General features: G+C 40.6%; 1 protein-coding gene across 7 annotated transcripts in view; it reads right to left on the bottom strand.

Moving 5' to 3' along the window:
• AFF1 (ALF transcription elongation factor 1) overlaps window positions 1-19,890 on the bottom strand; it is a 199,140-nt gene that overhangs the window by 166,794 nt on the left and 12,456 nt on the right. The gene's annotated exons all lie outside the window — the stretch shown is intronic.

Here is a 19,890-nt window from a genome sequence, read left to right as displayed (position 1 = left end):
CACATCTCAGAGGTTCAACCAGCAGACTGAGCCAAATAACTCTTTAGGGATCCACAAATGCCCATTAGCCTCATACTGATTCCACATATCAATATTTCCTTTCTATGAGCCATCATGGAGCACCTATCTTCAAAATGCAGGCAATATTCCTGGTCTTCTGGCTACGCTGCTTTCCTGGATGTAGGCTTACGATGCCAAAGGAAGAGAGAAAACATTCCCCCTATGGGCTGCCGGCTTCACTCCTCCTCCCTCGCTTGTGGGTTGGAGACAACAGGCTCAGCAAGTGCCTGCGTAGAGCTTGAACGTTAACTCGAGCCTCATAACCCACGCCCGAAACAGACGAAAACGCCATTGCAAGATGACTTTGACAGATTAGCCTGAAAAGTGAAATGCAGGTGACTTTTAAGCACCATTGGTTATAAGGCTTGCTGTGCTTTGAAGCAATTTGTTTTCAAAAGGTCAATGAAGACAAATAGGGAGCAGTAAATTATTGTTTACACAATTCTGAAGACTTTATACACGGGCCTTAACATGTAGTTTTCAACAGTTGGGTCAACAAGCAATTGCCTCAACAGCTACAGGATTTCACGGAAACACCAAGTTAACCCATTAGTAATAGAGCAAGAACTTTGGGCTGTTTTTCCAAGAAAAGGCAAATAAATACCCATCATAACCATCATCCATCCTCCATCTCTATGACAGCAACAACTACAACAGCCGCAAACTCAATCATTCATTAATGGCTGGTTATTTGCAAAGCACAGAGATAATGCTCAAAGATTAAACAGACCTCCAGTGTGAAAGAAATATACAATTTACACAGATGTGTGATGTAACACTGAGACTGAGGGAAATGAGCACTAGAGGTCATATTAGCCTAGGTCTAATCAGGAGAGAGAAACCACACGATAATGTGAACAGAAGTGTAAGATAAAAAATGTTAAACTATGATGGGGAAAAACTATCAAGACATAAAGAGAGACTCTAAGAGGTACCCTGGGCTGAGAGACGGTACCCAAGGACAGACAAACTTTGAGTGGGGAGGGTCACTCCCTGAAACTGAAGTTGAGCTCTCGTTGTTGGCGAAGGTATGGTTGCAGCCCACTGGATGGCAGAGTTGTTCACTGGAACTGGTTCATACTAGCTGAGCAGCAGGAAACAATTCTCTGGGGTACAGGCAAGCTGAGGCTGATGGGCATACAGAGAGAGCGGGGTGCCTCTGTGGGCGTGAGGTCTGGAGTGTGCCAGTGTCTGCACTGAGAGGACCCAGGCAAGTAGCCAAGAGACTGCAAGCTCTGGGGCGCTGGGCTGGGACAGAGCATCACTGGGTGTCTGCACAAGTGGCACAGTGTGCATGCTCTCAATGACAGTGTACAGCAAGAGTAAGAAAGAGCAGCCACCACAACCCTGAAGAGAATCTCTCTAACTGCAGCAATGTCCTTCCAGCACCCTCCACTGACCAAGTGTAACACCATGCTGGCTGTAAAGGAGAAAGGCCTAGAGTCCATTCTAGCAGAGCAGGTACTAAAGGGTGAATTTGGAGAAGAGAGGCATTAATTGAAATGTGGCACGGAGGTAAAGGAAAGGATAGGAGTGCACAAAAAGAGTAATGAATTTCTTGGGTGATTAGAGTTTAAAAGAGGTGATATTTCAGCTGAACATTAAAGGATGGGTAAGATTTGGGTGGGGGAGGAATGAGTAAGAGAAAACTCATTCTCTTGAGAGGAGTTTTACTATTGAAAGGAGTTTTACTATTAACTCTGGGATCTTCAGCAAACCACTTAACCTCTTCAAGCCCACCTACCTTATAAGATCTGTATGAGATTAAAATGCAACAGTGAATTGTGAATAAACTTTGAATAAAGTTTAAAGCATTAGATGAAAACCACTTGATGGTAGTACTTTCACACAGTAACTAGAATGCAAGTGCTAGTGTGAGTTCCTATCAGGTTAATCTATCCCCACCCCAGTTCCCTCCCTCCCCATCCTTTCCCCCTGGTTCCTAGCAGACACTTGTGACATCAAGGCTCCACAAGTCTTTGCTGAATGGATGAGTGAGTCTTGCATTATCTTAACAGAGAAGACCTTCCATTTAAAGTCAAACAAACTGGACTTCCCTGGTGGTGCAGTGGTTAATAATCTGCCTGCCAATGCAGGGAACATGGGTTCGAGCCCTGGTCCGGGAAGATCCCACATGCCGCGGAGCAACTAAGCCCGTGTGCCACAACTACTGAGCCTGCGTTCTAGAGCCTGTGAGCCACAACTACTGAGCCCGAGTGCCACAACTATTGAAGCCCGCACGCCTAGAGCCCATGCTCCGCAACAAGAGAAGCCACCACAATGAGAAGCCCGCGCACTGCAACAAAGAGCAGCCCCCGCTCCCCGAATCTAGAGAAAGCCAGTGTGCAGCAACAGAGACCCAACGCAGCCAAAAATAAGTAAATAAATAAGTTTTAAAAAATAAATAAATAAAATTGCAAAAAATTTTTTAAAAAAGTCAAACTAAGGGAAATGCATGATTTCTTACTTACTTAACACAAAAGGGTAGAAAGTATTACTAATTAAATATCTACTTTCTCTACACAGTTAGGCACACTTATCTTGATGTATACCCTAAACTACATCTTAATGTAATATTGTAATAGGAAACATGAAATGAGGGTTTTACTGAGAAATGAATTCAGTGTGTCATCAACCATTTTAAATTGCCCAAACTCTTAATTATATAAATTCCAAAATAACAACAACAACAAAAAAACAGTCTCATAATCACCTGAGCCCACAGTCAGGAACATTTGATTAAGCAGTTCACACACTGCCAGACCTTGGTCACAGACCAGGATCTCTGAGCTGGGTCTCAGAACAGGGGTAGGGAGTTGGGGAGGCAGGCTGCTTCCCAATACTGCCCAATGGAGCCCAAACTTTTAAACCTCCTAGGGACTTTAACAACATCATTGAGGTCAAATTCTCTGCACCCTGAACACTAAAATTATCAAAGGCAGGTCAATAGAAAGGGGAGAAAATTAGTATTTATTAAATACTGACTCAGTGCAGGCACTGGGTTTTAAAAAATGCATTATCTCATGCAGTTCTCATTATTATTCTTATTTTACAGGTGAAGGAAGTACAGTTTGGAGAGGTTAGGAAAACTGCCCAGCATTACACATCTAGTTGGGACGAGAATTCAAGCCCAAGTCTCACCGATTTCAAAGCAAAATCACTTTCCCTTGAACTCAGACTGCCCCTCCAAGTGGAAATTTAACAGCAGAGTCTCAGTGAGCCTGTAAAAATTGTTCTCCTTACCTCAGTCACTACTGTAGGTTGGAAACATGAGGACAGAAAGGAAAAGTAACAATGACATTAAGAACTATTCCAGGGACTTCCCTGGTGGCGCAGTGCTTAATAATCCGCCTGCCAATGCAGGGGACACGGGTTGGAGTCCTGGTCCGGGAGGATCCCACATGCCGCAGAGCAACTAAGCCCGTGCGCCACAACTACTGAGCCTGTGCTCTAGAGCCCAGGAGCCACAACTGCTGAAGCCCGCGTGCCTAGAGCCCATGCTCCGCAGCAAGAGAAGCCACCGCAGTGAGAAGCACGGGCACCGCAATAAAGAGTAGCCCCCACTCGCCACAACTAGAGAAAGCCCGCTCACAGCAACGAAGACCCAACGTAGCCAAAAATAAATAAATAAATAAATGAAAAGAACTGTTCCAAATATCTTCCCTTCTCACTCCAATCATTGACTGTGCTCTCAACTCTTTCTCCTTTACAAGGAACACATATTTTAAGATATATTTTCTAGACAAGTAAGGTATATTCCCTGCTCTCATTTATTAAATACACTGTCTCTTCGAAAATCAACACCTCCACCCTTAAATTAAGGATGATTTCATATCTCAGTTATCAAGTGCTCACTGAGGGAAAGTAAATTTCTGCCAGATGTTGAAAGATAATCTAAAATGAAACCTCCTACAACTTCTAACCGTTGAAAGCTTGAGTTATTCACAGGGTCACCACCTGACATCTGTGCAATGCTCTACAGACTGCAAATTGCTCTCAGGGAGAGAGCACACATCACCTCACCATAAGCATGAAAACAGCTCTAACTTATCTTAGGATGGGCACCACCTCCATCCCTCAATTTTAAACATTTATTTATTTGGCTGCGCCAGGTCTTAGCTGTGGCATGTGGGATCTTCATTGTGGCGTACGGTATTTTTAGTTGTGGCATGCAAACTCTTAGTTGCAGCACATAGGATGTAGTTCAGGGATCAAACCCAGGCCCCCTGCATTGGGAGCGCAGACTCTTAGCCACTGGACCACCAAGGAAGTCTCCATCCCTCAATTTTAAAACTAATTCATCCTTTTCCAGCCAGCAGCTCATTAGTCACCCCTATCCCCTCCCATTCTTTTTTTTCCCCACCCCACCTTCCACACCCCAATATAAAGCTTTGTTCCTGCATTACAAAAAGATGAATCAGACTTTGAAGGCTAGCAGGATTTCATTGCAGGACTCCGACAGGACTGAGGGAAACAGAGACTCCACTCTTGGAGGACACACACACAGTAGTGCGCGCATCGGGACCCAGGGGAAGGAGCAGTGACCCCACAGGAGACTGAACCAGACCTACTTGCTAGTGTTGGAGGGTCTCCGGCAGAGGCGAGGGGTGGCTGTGTCTCACCGTGAGGACAAGGACACTGGCAGCAGAAGTTCTGGGAGGTACTCCTTGGCGTGAGCCCCCCCGGAGTCCGCCATTAGCCCCACCAAAGAGCCCGGGTAGGCTCCAGTGTTGGGTTGCCTCAGGCCAAACAACCAACAGGGAGGGAACACAGCCTCACCCATCAGCAGACAAGCGGATTAAAGTTTTACTGAGCTCTGCCCACCAGAGCAACAGCCAGCTCAACCCACCACCAGTCCCTCCCATCAGGAAACTTGCGCAAGCCTCTTAGATAGCCTTATCCACCAGAGGGCAGACAGCAGAAGCAAGAAGAACTACAATCCTGCAGCCTGTGGAACAAAAACCCCATTCACAGAAAGATAGACAAGATGAAAAGGCAGAGGGCTATGCACCAGATGAAGGAACAAGATAAAACCCCAGAAAAACAACTAAATGAAGTGGAGATAGGCAACCTTCCAGAAAAAGAATTCAGAATAATGATAGTCAAGATGATCCAGGAGCTCGGAAAAAAAATGGAGGCAAAGATCGAGAAGATGCAAGAAACGTTTAACAAAGACCTAGAAGAATTAAAGAACAAACAAACAGAGACGAACAATACAATAACTGAAATGAAAAATACACTGGAAGGAATCAATAACACAATAACTGAGACAGAAGAACGGATAAGTGACCTGGAAGAGAGATTGGTGGAATTTACTGCTGCAGAACAGAATAAAGAAAAAAGAATGAAAAGAAATGAAGACAGCCTAAGAGAACTCTGGGACAACATTAAACACAACAACATTCACGTTATAGGGGTCCCAGAAGGAGAAGAGAGAGAGAAAGGACCCAAGAAAATATTTGAAGAGATTATAGTTGAAAACTTCCCTAACATGGTAAAGGAGATAGCCACCCAAGTCCAGGAAGTGCAGAGAGTCCCATACAGGATAAACCCACGGAGAAACACGCCAAGACACATAGTAATCAAAATTGACAAAAATTAAAGACAAAGAAAAAATTTGAAAGCAGCAAGGGAAACACGACAAATAACATATAAGGGAACTCCCATAGGTTAACAGTTGATTTCTAAGCAGAAACTCTACAAGCCAGAAGGGAGTGGCATGACATATTTACAGTGATGAAAGGGAAGAACCTACAACCAATATTACTCTACCGGCAAGGATCTTATTCAGATTCGATGGAGAAATCAAAAGTTTTACAGACAAGCAAAAGCTAAGAGAATTCAGCACCACCAAACCAGCTCTAAAACAAATGCTAAAGGAACTTCTCTAAATGGGAAACACGAGAGAAGAAAAGAACCAACAAAAACAAACCCATAACAATTAAGAAAATGGTCATAGGAACATACATATCGATAATTACCTTAAACGTGAATGGATTAAATGCTCCAACCAAAAGACACAGGCTCGCTGAATGGATACAAAAACAAGACCCATATATATGTTGTCTACAAGAGACCCACTTCAGACTTAGGGACACATACAGACTGAAAGTGAGGGGATGGAAAAAGATATTCCATGCAAATGGAAATCAAAAGAAAGCTGGAGTAGCAATACTCGTTATCAGATAAAATAGACTTTAAAATAAAGATTGTTACAAGAGACAAGGAAGGACACTAATGAACAAGGGATAAATCCAAGAGAATATAACAATAATAAATATATATGTACCCAACATAGGAGCACCTCAATACATAAGGCAACTGCTAACAGCTCTAAAAGAGGAAATTGACAGTAACACAGTAATAGTGGGGGACTTTTTTTTATTTTTTTATTTTTTTATTTTTTATTTTTTTAATGCTATTCTTGTCTGCTTACATTCTTTTTAATGTATGTATGTATGTATGTATGTATGGCTGTGTTGGGTCTTCGTTTCTGTGCGAGGGCTTTCTCCAGTTGCGGCAAGCGGGGGCCACTCTTCATCGCGGTGCGCAGGCCTCTCACTATCGCAGCCTCTCTTGTTGCGGAGCACAGGCTCCAGACGCGCAGGCTCAGTAATTGTGGCTCACGGGCCGAGTTGCTCCGCGGCATGTGGGATCTTCCCAGACCAGGGCTCGAACCCGCGTCCCCTGCATTGGCAGGCAGATTCTCAACCACTGCGCCACCAGGGAAGCCCATAGTGGGGGACTTTAACACCTCACTTACACCAATGGACACATCATTCAAACAGAAAATTAATAACGAAACACAAGCTTTAAATGACACAATAGACCAGATACATTTATTCGATATTTATAGGACATTCCATCCAAAAACAGCAGATTACACTTTCTTCTCAAGTGCGCATGGAACATTCTCCAGGATACATCACATCTTGGGCCACAAATCAGGCCTCAGTAAATTTAAGAAAACTGAAATCATATCAAGCATCTTTTCTGACCATAACGCTATGAGATTAGAAATCAATTACAGGGCTTCCCTGGTGGCGCAGTGGTTAAGAATCTGCCTGCCAATGCAGGGGACATGGGTTCGAGCCCTGGTCCGGGAAGATCCCACATGCCGCGGAGCAACTAAGCCCGTGAGCCACAACTACTGAGCCTGCGCTCTAGAGCCCACGCACCACAACTACTGAAGCCCGCGCACCTAGAGCCCGTGCTCTGCAACAAGAGAAGCCACCGCGATGAGAAGCCCATGCACTGCAACGAAGAGTAGTCCCCACTCTCTGCAACTAGAGAAAGCCCGCGTGCAGCGACGAAGACCCAATGCAGCCAAAAATAAATAAATTTATTAAAAAAAATAAAAAGAAATCAATTACAGGGAAAAAAAAGTAAAAAACACAAACACATGGAGGCTAAACAATACGTTACTAAATGACCAAGAGATCACTGAAGAAATCAAAGAGGAAATCAAAAAATACCTAGAGACAAATGACAATGAAAACACGACGATTCGAAACCTATGGGATGCAGCAAAAGCAGTTCTAAGAGGGAAGTTTATAGCAATACAACCCTACTTCAAGAAACAAGAAATATCTCAAATAAACAGTCTAAACATACACCTAAAGAAACTAGAGAAAGAACAACAAACAAAACCCAAAGTTAGTAGAAGGAAAGAAATCGTACAGATCAGAGCAGAAATAAATGAAATAGAACCAAAGAAAACAATAGCAAAGATCAATAAAACTAAAAGCTGGTTCTCTGAGAACATAAACAAAATTGATAAACCATTAGCCAGACCCATCAAGAAAAACAGGGAGAGGACTCAAATCAATAAAATTAGAAATGAAAAAGGAGAAGTTGCAACAGACACCGCAGAAATACAAAGCATTCTAAGAGACTACGACAAGCAACTCTATGCCAATAAATGGACAACCTGGAAGAAATGGACAAATTCTTAGAAAGGTATAACCTTCCAAGACTGAACTGGGAAGAAATAGAAAATATGAACAGACCAATCACAAGTAATGAAATTGAAACTGTGATTAAAAATCTTCCAACAAACAGAGGTCCAGGACCAGACTGCTTCACAGGTGAATTCTATCAAACAGTTAGATAAGAGCTAACGCTCATCCTTCTCAAACTCTTCCAAAAAATTGCAGAGGAAGGAACACTCCCAAACTCATTCTATGAGGCCACCATCACCCTGATACCAAAACCAGACAAAGATACTACAAAAAAAAGAAAATTACAGACCAATATCACTGATGAATATAGATGCAAAAATCCTCAACAAAATACAAGCAAACAGAATCCAACAACACATTAAAAGGATCATACACCATGATCAAGTGGGATTTATCCCAGGGATGCAAGGATTCTTCAATATACGCAAATCAATCAACGTGATACACCATATTAACAAACTGAAGAATAAAAACCATATGATCATCTCAATAGGTGCAGCAAGAGCTTTTGACAAAATTCAAGACCCATTTATGATAAAAACTCTCCAGAAAGTGGGCATAGAGGGAACCTACCTCAACATAATAAAGGCCATATGTGACAAACACACAGCAAACATCATTCTCAATGGTGAGAAACTAAAAGCATTTCCTCTAAGATCAGGAACAAGACAAGGATGGCCACTCTCACCACTATTATTCAACATAGTTTTGGAAGTCCTAGCCACGGCAATCAGAGAAGAAAAAGAAATAAAAGGAATACAAACTGGAAAAGAAGAAGTAAAACTGTCACTGTTTGCAGATGACATTATACAATACATGGAGAATCCTAAAAATGCCACCAGAAAACTACTAGAGCTAATCAATGAATTTGGTAAAGGTGCAGGATACAAAATTAATGCACAGAAATCTCTTGCATTCCTATACACTAATGATGAAAAATCTGAAAGAGAAATTAAGGAAACACTCCCATTTACCATTGCAACAAAAAGAATTAAAAACCTAGGAATAAACCTACCTAGGGAAACAAAAGACCCGTATGCAGAAAACTGTAAGACACTGTTGAAAGAAATTAAAGATGATACCAACAGATAGAGAGATATACCACGTTCTTGGATTGGAAGCATCAATACTGTGAAAATGACTCTACTACCCAAAGCAATCTACAGATTCAATGCAATCCCTATCAAATTACCAATGGCATTTTTTATGGAACTAGAACAAATCATCTTAAAATTTGTATGGAGACACAAAAGACACCAAATAGCCAAAGCAATCTTGAGGGAAAAAAGCGGAGCTGGAGGAATCAGACTCCCTGACTTCAGACTATACTACAAAGCTACAGTAATCAAGACAATATGGTACTGGCACAAAAACAGAAACATAGATCAATGGAACAAGATAGAAAGCCCAGAAATAAACCCACACACCTATGGTCAACTAATCTATGACAAAGGAGGCAAGGATATACAATGGAGAAAAGACAGTCTCTTCAATAAGTGGTGCTGGGAAAACTGGACAGCTACATGTAAAAGAATGAAATTAGAACACTCCCTAACACCATACACAAAAATAAGCTCAAAATGGATTCGAGACCTAAATGTAAGACCGGACACTATAAAACTCTTAGAGGAAAACGTAGGAAGAACACTCTTTGACATAAATCACAGCAAGATCTTTTTTGATCCACCTCCTAGAGTAATGGAAATAGAAACAAAAATAAACAAATGGGACTTAATGAAACTTCAAAGCTTTTGCACAGCAAAGGAAACTACAAACAAGACGAAAAGACAACCCTCAGAATAGGAGAAAATATTTGCAAACATATCAACAGACAAAGAATTAATCTCCAAAATATATAAACAGCTCTTGCAGCTCAATATTAGAAAAACAAACAACACAATCCAAAAATCGGCAGAAGACCTAAATAAACATTTCTCCAAAGAAGACATACAGATCGCCTAGAAGCACATGAAAAGCTGCTCAACATCGTTAATTATCAGAGAAATGCAAATCAAAACTACAATGAGGTATCACCTCACACCAGTTAGAATAGGCATCGTCAGAAAATCTACAAACAACAAATGCTGGAGAGGGTGCGGAGAAAAGGGAACCCTCTTGCACTGTTGGTGGGAATGTAAATTGATACAGCCACTATGGAGAACAGTATGGAGGTTCCTTAAAAAACTAAAAATAGAAGTACCACATGACCCAGCAATCCCACTACTCGGCATATACCCAGAGAAAACCATAATTCAAAAGGACACATGTACCCCAATGTTCATTGCAGCACTATTTACAACAGCCAGGTCATAGAAGCAACCTAAATGCCCATTGACAGACGAATGGATAAAGAAGATGTGGTACATATATACAATGGAATATTACTCAGCCATAAAAAGGAACGAAATTGGGTCATTTGTAGAGACGTGGATGAATCTAGAGACTGTCATACACAGTGAAGTAAGTCAGAAGAGAAAAACAAATATCATATATTAACGCATATATGTGGAACCTAGAAAAATGGTACAGATGAACCGGTTTGCACGGCAGAAATTGAGACACAGATGTAGAGAACAAATGTATGGACACCAACGGGGGAAAGCGGCGGGGTGGGGGGTGGGGTGGGGGGATGAATTGGGAGATTGTGATTGACATGTATACACTGATGTGTATAAAATGGATGACTAATAAGAACCTGCTGTATAAAAAAATAAATAAAATAAAATTCAAAAATTCAAAGATAAAATACTAATTCATGTGAAAATTTTAAAAAAAGATGCACATTTCTCTAACTACTGGTGCCACAATGAAGCCATCTCCCAGGAACAGCGTTTTATCTAGTACTCCTTTACAATGTCATAAAAGAAAGTCAACCAAGAGGATTTCTGGCCCAAGCCTCAGTTTCAAACCAGAGCTCAGAAAGTATTTCCCTGCCACCGGCTTCTGCCAAGACAATGTGGAACAGACTTGGGGCCCAGTGACAGAAGGAAGGTAGCTTGAGTATCTGCCACTGATGAATCAGTTAACCTTTCCTTCCCCTTTTTCATCTGTAAAATATAGCCCCATAGACAGCTGTGAGACTGAAATGAAATCACAGCTATCAAATACTTATTAGCACAAAATCTGGTCACCGTGTTCATTAAATATTAGCTGCTGTTGGCCTCTGAACTCATAAAAGCCCTGTCAGCCAGGAGCGCCCTCACATTCGCACCATTCCAGTATCTCGGGGAATGGAGGCCTTGAACACTCTCTTATCTCTCGTTGAAAACACATTGGCTGGAGGACAGCCCCTCTCTACCCTCCATCCAGGGACGTGCTGCTCTCCAGCTGTGACCTCTGCTCCTTTCTCAAATCTTATAACTTGTTTGGAAGATACACTCAGAAGGTGATTACCGAACACTTGGGAAGTCAGTAAACACATGAGAATTCTTGGATGCCCAGCGCCTTACTGGTTTCACTTGCGTTACAAAGGGCAGTCTCTGACCCCCCCCAGCTGTTTAAAATCTGGCTAAGGCTTGGACCGACTGCAACAAAGGAGCCAAGTGAAAAAACAGCAAAAGAGAGATAAGCTTGATGGGGAGTTGGGGACACTAGGAAGAGAGTTTACTTGAAGGTGGACCTTCAGCTGCAGGGTTGCATTTAAAGAGCAGTTTCCAAGTCTTGGTTCCATAAAATGCCAGGTTATTAGTGCTAATAACAGTATTTTAATAGTGTTGCTTTCAACATAAACATTGATCATAAAATGTTCAAATACTATAATTTTGGTTAAGGGTTTTGATCCAATGCAAAGCCTTGTACTACATAAATAAAAGGAATACTAACTTTAAATGTAAGCCTGAAAACAATAACCTTTGGACTTCTGTGCAAAGTTCTAAGAATTTACTTAAAAACTGACCTCTTTCTGCATTGCATGGGAGTAAGGGAGTTTTTCTCTTGATGCTGGGTGGGAAAAGGAACAGAGGAGGGGTCTAAGCCCTCAGTCTCCCCAGAGAAACAGGGCTCAAAAATTCTGCCCTGTTCCCCCCTCTTGCAACAAAAATGCAGCTGAAGCCAGGGCACTTCAATTCTCAACCTAGCAGGAGTACCTGCGGGGCCACCCCAGGCGGAGCCATTTCTCCAGGATTTGCGAGTCAGGGCAAACCCGAGGTAACAGAGGCTGCCTCCCTGTAACCTTAACAAAGATCTTCTCCAGTGGGAGCAGTCAAAATTCAAATGAAGAGTAGCCCCACGCTCTCCACTAGGAAACTCTGTTTTCTTTTAATTAAAAAAAATGTAGAGGTCATCCCTCAGCTTTGCTTACAAGTAATGAGTCCAACAGCCCCCATTTATCACCCCTGGAGATTCTTTTACACTTTGATGTGAAAAGAGTCAGGGCCCATTGTGATGTCAACTACTCCAACAGCAGTCCTTTCACTTGCAAACGAAGCTTGGGCCCCCAGTAAGAACTGATTGTCAGAAAAAATTCATTGCCTTTCCTTCCAGTGATTTATCAGAGATGGGGGAAGAAGCTGGCTTTAAGACAACTTTGCAGAAAGGGTTCCCAGCACACCCCTACTGCATTCCCAGCCTCCACTGGTTCTTTCTGCCCCAAATGCCCCTTTCTCAGTGCTCGAGAAAGGCAACCTTCTCTCTTGAAGCCATCCCATCTGGGAGGACTTTCCTTCTCTCTCCTTCAAGCTTTCTTGGGGGCCTAACATTACTTACTGTGCCGGTGTTCCCTCCCTTAGGGCAACTCTCCAGAGCAAGGACGATACCAGCACCCTGGCTTGGCCATTAACAGACCCATAACCATCCCAATAATTAGGTCACAAGGCACCCATTTCCCCATCTTTACCAGTCTCTTACATTAAAAGGAATCGAGAATTAAGGAAGTTTAAAAGGAAAGAGGATTTAAAGATTTCTTGACTCATCCAAGAATCTGAGGTGGTAGTCAAAAAGAGGAAGGTTCAGAGCAGGACTAGGAAGATTTTTTTCAAGTAAACTTTAAAAATTAGAATATAACATGCACTCACACATGCATTTTCACAGAGTGACATACCCCTGTAAGCAGCACCCAGATCAAATCACAGAACAATACCGGCACTCTTGGACTATTAACTATTCTTAGCAAAAAGACTTATCTCAAATGTAACTGAGCTTTAGAGCTAACGTCCATTCTACAGGAAATACCTGAGATAGAACCACATGATTCTCAAGCTCAGCACTAGTGACATTTGGAGCCAGAAAAGTATTTGTGGTGGGGGCCATCCTGAGCGCTGTAGGATGTTTAGCAGCATCCCTGGCCTCTACCCATGAGATTATGACAACTAAAAGTCTCTCCAGACATTGTCAAATGTACCCCCCCCCCACCTCCAGGGGGTAAAAGTATTCCAGGTTGAGAAACACTGGTATATAAGAACAAAAACACATTAAGAGGAGCAGTCAGACAAATCCACAAAGTAGGACATACATTCAAACTCAGCTTCCTCAACCAGTCAATCCCCGCCCGACCCCCATCCCTGCCAAATAAGCAAGGTAAATACTCTACGTTAAGACTTAATTGACAAAACCTAACGCAGTGTACGCACTTTGATTTGGCTGAATTAGGATGTAAACAACTTGAATAGACATTTTAAAACAATCTGGATAGTTTGGAGATGGGTTAATTAATAGATGACTCTAAAATGTTAATATTATTAGGTATGAGACTGGTATGCAATTATGTAGGAAAATGTCTCTTTTTTTAAGGAGATGCACCTAAAGTATGCCAGAGTGAAAAAACAGATGTCTGGGATTTGCTTTAAAGCACTTCAGCAAAGAACAAAAGAAAAAGGATAGATTTTTTTTTTTTTTAAGTGTGGCAAAATACTGAGAAATGTTCAATCTGGGGAATTCTCTCTACTTCTATTAATGTCTGAATATTTCTGTGATAAAATTTTTTCTTTTAAAGTGAAGAAAAAAGAGAGTGGGCAAGAAGTATGATAAAGTCTATACTAAATTTGGTTAACATGCCCAGTCAGGGCCAATGTTAATTCTTTATTGCTGCTACAATGCACAAGATTTCTTTCTTTCTGTCTGTCTTTCCCTTGTGTCCCACCCTCCACCCCCGCCTTTCCTCCTTCCCAACCTCCCTCTCTCTCTCCCTTTAGACTGTCTTCCCCTTAACAAGAAGTCTTGGACCACCTCATGCTTTCAGTAGCTTTAATAAGACCTGTTCACTTAACAATATCTATTAACATCTTACCTATGTAAACACATACAATCCAACGTCTACTATTTTAAACTCATTTTAAAGCAACAAAAGTGGTGGCACTCTGCATTACAGGTTAAGAAGAAGGCATCATCTGATGAAACGATCAGAACTTGCTGGTCAAAGGCAGAAATGAAATTGCACAGTGCCTTACATGTTAAATGTTATTTAGCAATTTAACAATTTCTCTCCAAAACAAACTAGTTGCCCCAGCATTCCCTTTAGTCTGATTCACACATTCAATTAATTTCTCCAGGCTTTTTCTTTCTCCAGTACAATGAGGCAGATTACTATCTAATCTGACCACATTACAGGGTTATCATGAGGTACAGAAAACAAGATTCAGATTCTGAAATAATGTCCTCCAGGCTTCTGAAAAAGAGGAAACTGGAACTGAAATGCTCTCCTTTCTAAACCTGTTCCATAGATTCCAAAGGAGGCTGACTGCTACAGCTTCAGAAAAAAAGGATTGTTATAACCGAAGCCCTCCAAAAAGAAAAAAGATTCTTCCCCAAATCAGGATAGTATAAAATCAGTATTCCTATAAAGACGGTATAATCCTAAACAATTCAACACAATGTCCATCTTATCCACCACCATGGACCAAAGTGTCACCTAAAATGATATAATGCCAACTGCTTGGACTAGTAGCCATTCTATTGAAGGTGCTGAATAAATATTAATTCATTCTCCTCCAACTCACAGCATTAGTAGAATTCAGGGCTAAAGACAAAGAGAAAAAATGTACACAAATGAACTTGAAACTGACCTTGGGCACACTGACTTATGAACTTAGAATAATCTTTTTTTTTTTTAATTTATTTTATTTATTTATTTTTGGCTGCGTTGGGTCTTTGTTACTGTGAGCGGGCTTTCTCTAGCTGCGGTGAGCGGCCTTCTCATTGCGGTGGCCTCTCTTGTTGCAGAGCATGGGCTCCAGGCGCCTGGGCTTCCGGAGTTGTGGCTCACGGGCTCCGGAGCGCAGGCTCAGTAGTTGTGGTGCACGGGCTTAGTTGCTCCGTGGCATGTGGGATCTTCCCGGACCAGGGCTCGAACCTGTGTCCCGGGCATTGGCAGGCGGATTCTTAACCACTGCGCCACCAGGGAAGCCCATGAACTTAGCACAATCTTAAGATGACTCTAAACGTAAATCACGTAAATCTACCTTACAAGAAAGCAATTCCACCCCTAAAAAGCTACCCAAAAGAATGAAAACATAGGGGCTTGATGACCTCTACAATCCCTGTGTGTGATTTAGGACAATCCCATAGCCAATATTAAATGTAAAATAGACCAGAGAAAAACTTGTAAGTGTATCCACATGCCCTGCAAATAAACACACTCTTGTGTTTTGTTTTTTTTCAAGGTCTATTTCCTCTATCACTCTCCTTCCTATGTATATTATTCCTGGAGTAGCTCACAAAGGAATCCCTTCCATCCAGAGAGTTGCCTCTAAACAAAGCCTTTCTCCTTTAAAGTAGAATTGAGGAAGGTACTGACTCTCCTGAAACCCAGCACTCTACCATCCTCACCAGAGCAATAGAATTAATAATTTACCAAGGACTTATGATTTACCAGGAACTGGGGTAAGCACTTTACATACATTATTCTCTGTATCCCCATTTTAATGAGGCCTTAAAAGTTGAGCAATTTGTCCAAGTAACCAACATGTCAGAGATCTAAACACAAGCTGTGGCCCTGGAGTTCCACACTCAAGCCCACTACATCACCCATGCAGTAACAGGTCAATTGGATTTTACTGGTAAATTTACTCAATACTTCTACAGTTGAGTCTTTCCCCCCTAGCCACCCCAACCCCAAAATTTAACTATCCATTTGGGAAATAACTAATTCTGAAAAAGATTTCCTCAGGTCTGGGATGAGTCTGAAACCAAACTCTTCTAAAGCCATCAAACTGAATGACTCATCTTAAAACTACATATGACAATGACACATACTTCACACTTAGGAACCATTTTCTAAAATAAAGGGAAACAATGCATTCTATATAAGAAACATCATTGCACTTGTAAATCAGGCCTAAAATGACTTGCTTGGGAAATACAGGAAATTTCACAATTCCAGGTGTGGATTATTTACAATGCCCAGGCCAATCACTGTTTCAGGAAAACACGGCCTACAGCCATTAATCTCTCTCCTGAGCATGTGGAAGTCAGGCCCCTGATTTACTTACACAAAGAAAATCTGTCTATATAATAGGTGTTAATCAGCTTAACACCTTGTAGCCTCCTCACTAATTGAGGACTCTCCTCAATTAGGAGAGCTAAACATTATTGCAGACTCTCCTGGGGAAGTAGAGCATCCACGACTACAGCATTATGATTCAGGGTTCACAGAATGCAATCCTTCAAATCTTCACCCAAACTGAAAAGCATATCAGCAAAATCTCCTAACGCGTACAGAAGGGTAAGAAGGGGAACATGGTAGTGACATAACAAAAAGGTATGTTCTCTCTTTCAACAAGGAAAAAGAAAAGTAATTACAAACTCCAGGAAAAATAAAAATACCATCCAAAGATGAAGGAATTTAAAATGCGGCATGAATTTGAACAATTTACTCAGCTAAAGAGTTCATCTGTCCAGATCAATATGAAATTTCTCAAGTGGTACTTGGGTTGACTTTGAACCCATAGAGGAGAAATGAAACCCTAAACACTATTTTGCTTCCCAATCAAAGTAATGTAAATAATGCTTATTGGTTTTTCAGCTTTTATTATCAGTTAAAAGACAAAGCATGCAAGGGCACAGATGATTATAAAATAAAATGTACTATCAATCTGGACAATTTAAAACTAAAAGCAGAGCTAACAGTTGGAGGGTAGAGGAGAGAGAAGTGGAAAAAGAGTAAGGATAATTATACTATCGTATTAGACTATGAAAAGTTGATGGAAATTTTTAAAAATATTGATTATATAATATAATTAATATGGTACATTAATTTAAAATACCTTATTATAAAGATATATAAATGTTAAAGAGATTCAAGTTTATAAAATAAAAGAAAATAACATAAACATCAAAACTAAATAGACAACGTAAAAGAATATACTATATGATTGTTTTTAAATAAAAATCAAAAGCAGGCAAAACAAATCCATGGTGTTAGAAGTCAGAATAGTGGCAGGCTTTGAGGGAGACAGCAGCTGAAAGGGGACAGGAGGGGCTTCTGGAGAGCTGGTATTGTTGTTGCTTGATCCGTTACACAAGTGTGTTCACTTTGTGAAAATGCATTGAACTGTACTAATAATGTCTGCCCTTTTCAGTTTGTTATACTCCAATGACAATTTTTAGAAAGAACAAAACGGGGAGGGGAAGGAAGGTGAGGGGAAATATAAGTAAATCAGATTCAATAGTGTCTAATGCTGATAAATTTGGAAGCCAGGGAATAAGCCTATTATTTACAAGAACTAAAACAAATATTGTCTTTACACATGACATTAATATTCTGTCCACGCTTATGACTTCTGATAGCCCTGAGCAAACTAAGGATTCACACTCAGACTTCTATTTAGTTTGAGCAATTAGAGCTGCCTGCTCAATACACATCTGTTTCCTTTAAAATATGTGCTAGTCCTGGACCAGTTCCACATGAATTTGATTTTTTTGGGGGGGGGGACTACTAAAAGATTAAACTGCCATGACTAAACATTTAAACAAGTGAGCTATTTGGTATATATTAAAAATAGAGCTCCATTTAGGATTTCCCCTAGCTTATCACTTGTACTGGGTGTTAAAACTAAAAGGACCCCACCAGGGAGGTAAGGAGCTGAAAAGGTAAATGTAACAAATAATAGAAACAGCTCTGTAATTGCTAGAATGTTACTACAAAGGGCAGTTACCTATCCTAACTTAATAATTAGCAACAATAGAAAACATATGTAAACAATAGACTACAAAATATCTTTTTAAATTGTCACTGATGATGTTAACTATTATAATTGATTCTCCTACCAGAAATTACCCTGGATGCAGCGTCAATAACCAGAAATAGTTGAAAAATCATACCTCCAAAAAATCTTAGAATTGAAATTTAAAATTTCTTCACCCCGTAAATTTTCATTAATCTGATATTTAGATTCCTTTGTAAAAAGACCCAGTTTTAATGTTTTATCAAATTCAAATCTAATTGATTAATGCAAAGGGACCCCAATCAAAATGCCAACAATTTTTCTAGAAAATGACTAATGACTCCACAGTACACGTGGAAATGTAATCAGATGTGAATAGCTATAAAAATTCTAAAAATGAAAAGTAATGACAAAGAATCTGCCTGAATATTAAGACCTATAAAAATACACTGAAATAGTATAGCACCATTGTCAGAAGAGGCAATCAATGGAACAAAAGAGTCTAACGATAGACTCAACAATCTGATGGAATTTGGACACAGCACTCAAATCAGTAAAGATATATGATTTAATAAATTATGCTGTAACAACTGGTTAGCCTTTTGCTTAAAAAAAAAAGGCTCCCTAACATCCCCAGACTTTTTTCATTTCTTATTAATATGGAAATTTACAACACACACTTTACACTAACTTTAATTACAGATAGATCAAAATGCTAAAAAGTCAACGATCTAAAATGGGTTGCAAGTTAAGAGGGTGAAGCAGCTAACTCAGTGTGTGAATCCAGCTGTGTGGGAATTGTAGTGAACTAGAAAGCATCGTGCTTCCCCAACTTTTTTTTTTTTTTTTTTTAACATCAAGTCTCTCTGCGGCAAGCTGACAAAGCAGATATCTGCAGGAGGAAATCAGGTGGGAGTTCGGGAGTTCGGGAGTTCGGGAGTTCTGGAGTTCTGGTTGGGGAGAGCAACATCTTGGCACACCTGAAAAGTACTAATGGCACACCACTTGGGAAGTTTTGAATTAGAAAGCTCATGACTTCTCAAGAAGAGAAGTAGCTATTCAATTCCATCTGAACGTTGCTATGTTGCAATGCAAACCCAATGTTGTTAAGTTTTTTAAGAGAAGATGGAAGTCTAGATCATTATGTAAAAATCATTGGTAGATATATTTTTTTAGAACACTGTGAGAGGCCAAACAAAACCCATCTGTTGACCAGATCTGCCCCATAGGCCACCAGCTTACAAGTTCTGATTAAATGCAAAAAATGAAACCTTTCAAGTGCCAGCAGAGAACACATGACATTATTTTCTCAATCTTGGAGTAGGAAAGACCTTTCTAAGCACAATCAAAACCAGAATCCATAAAAAAGACATTTAACTACATAAAAATTTAAAACTTATGTGTAACCAAACATTATGAATAAGCCTAAAAAAACGGATGATAACAGCTTCCCCTCTGGCTCTAGCAGAATGTGGACTGTTGCAGCCTGGGTCACATGCTTTCCTCTGTGGGGGAGGAGAGTGCACCAAGTTTAACAACAGGACCACCAGGACCACCTGGAGTACAGGAAGAATTTCCTAAATGAACCAGAAAGGAGGAGGAAGTAGGAAAGCATCAGAATGGTCCAGAATTACAGTCACCATCATCTATTACTCAAGAAATATTAATTAAGTTTGAGTCTACAGGTCTCATACTTTCATACATGTGTATCTGAGCATCTAATAGTATAAATAAAAACTGATCAGTGATATTAAGAATTCCTTCTGGATAGC

The sequence above is a fragment of the Eubalaena glacialis genome, chromosome 5 (assembly GCF_028564815.1).
Source record: "Eubalaena glacialis isolate mEubGla1 chromosome 5, mEubGla1.1.hap2.+ XY, whole genome shotgun sequence".
NCBI lineage: Eukaryota > Metazoa > Chordata > Mammalia > Artiodactyla > Balaenidae > Eubalaena > Eubalaena glacialis.
This window is presented reverse-complemented; position numbering and strand designations above follow the sequence as displayed.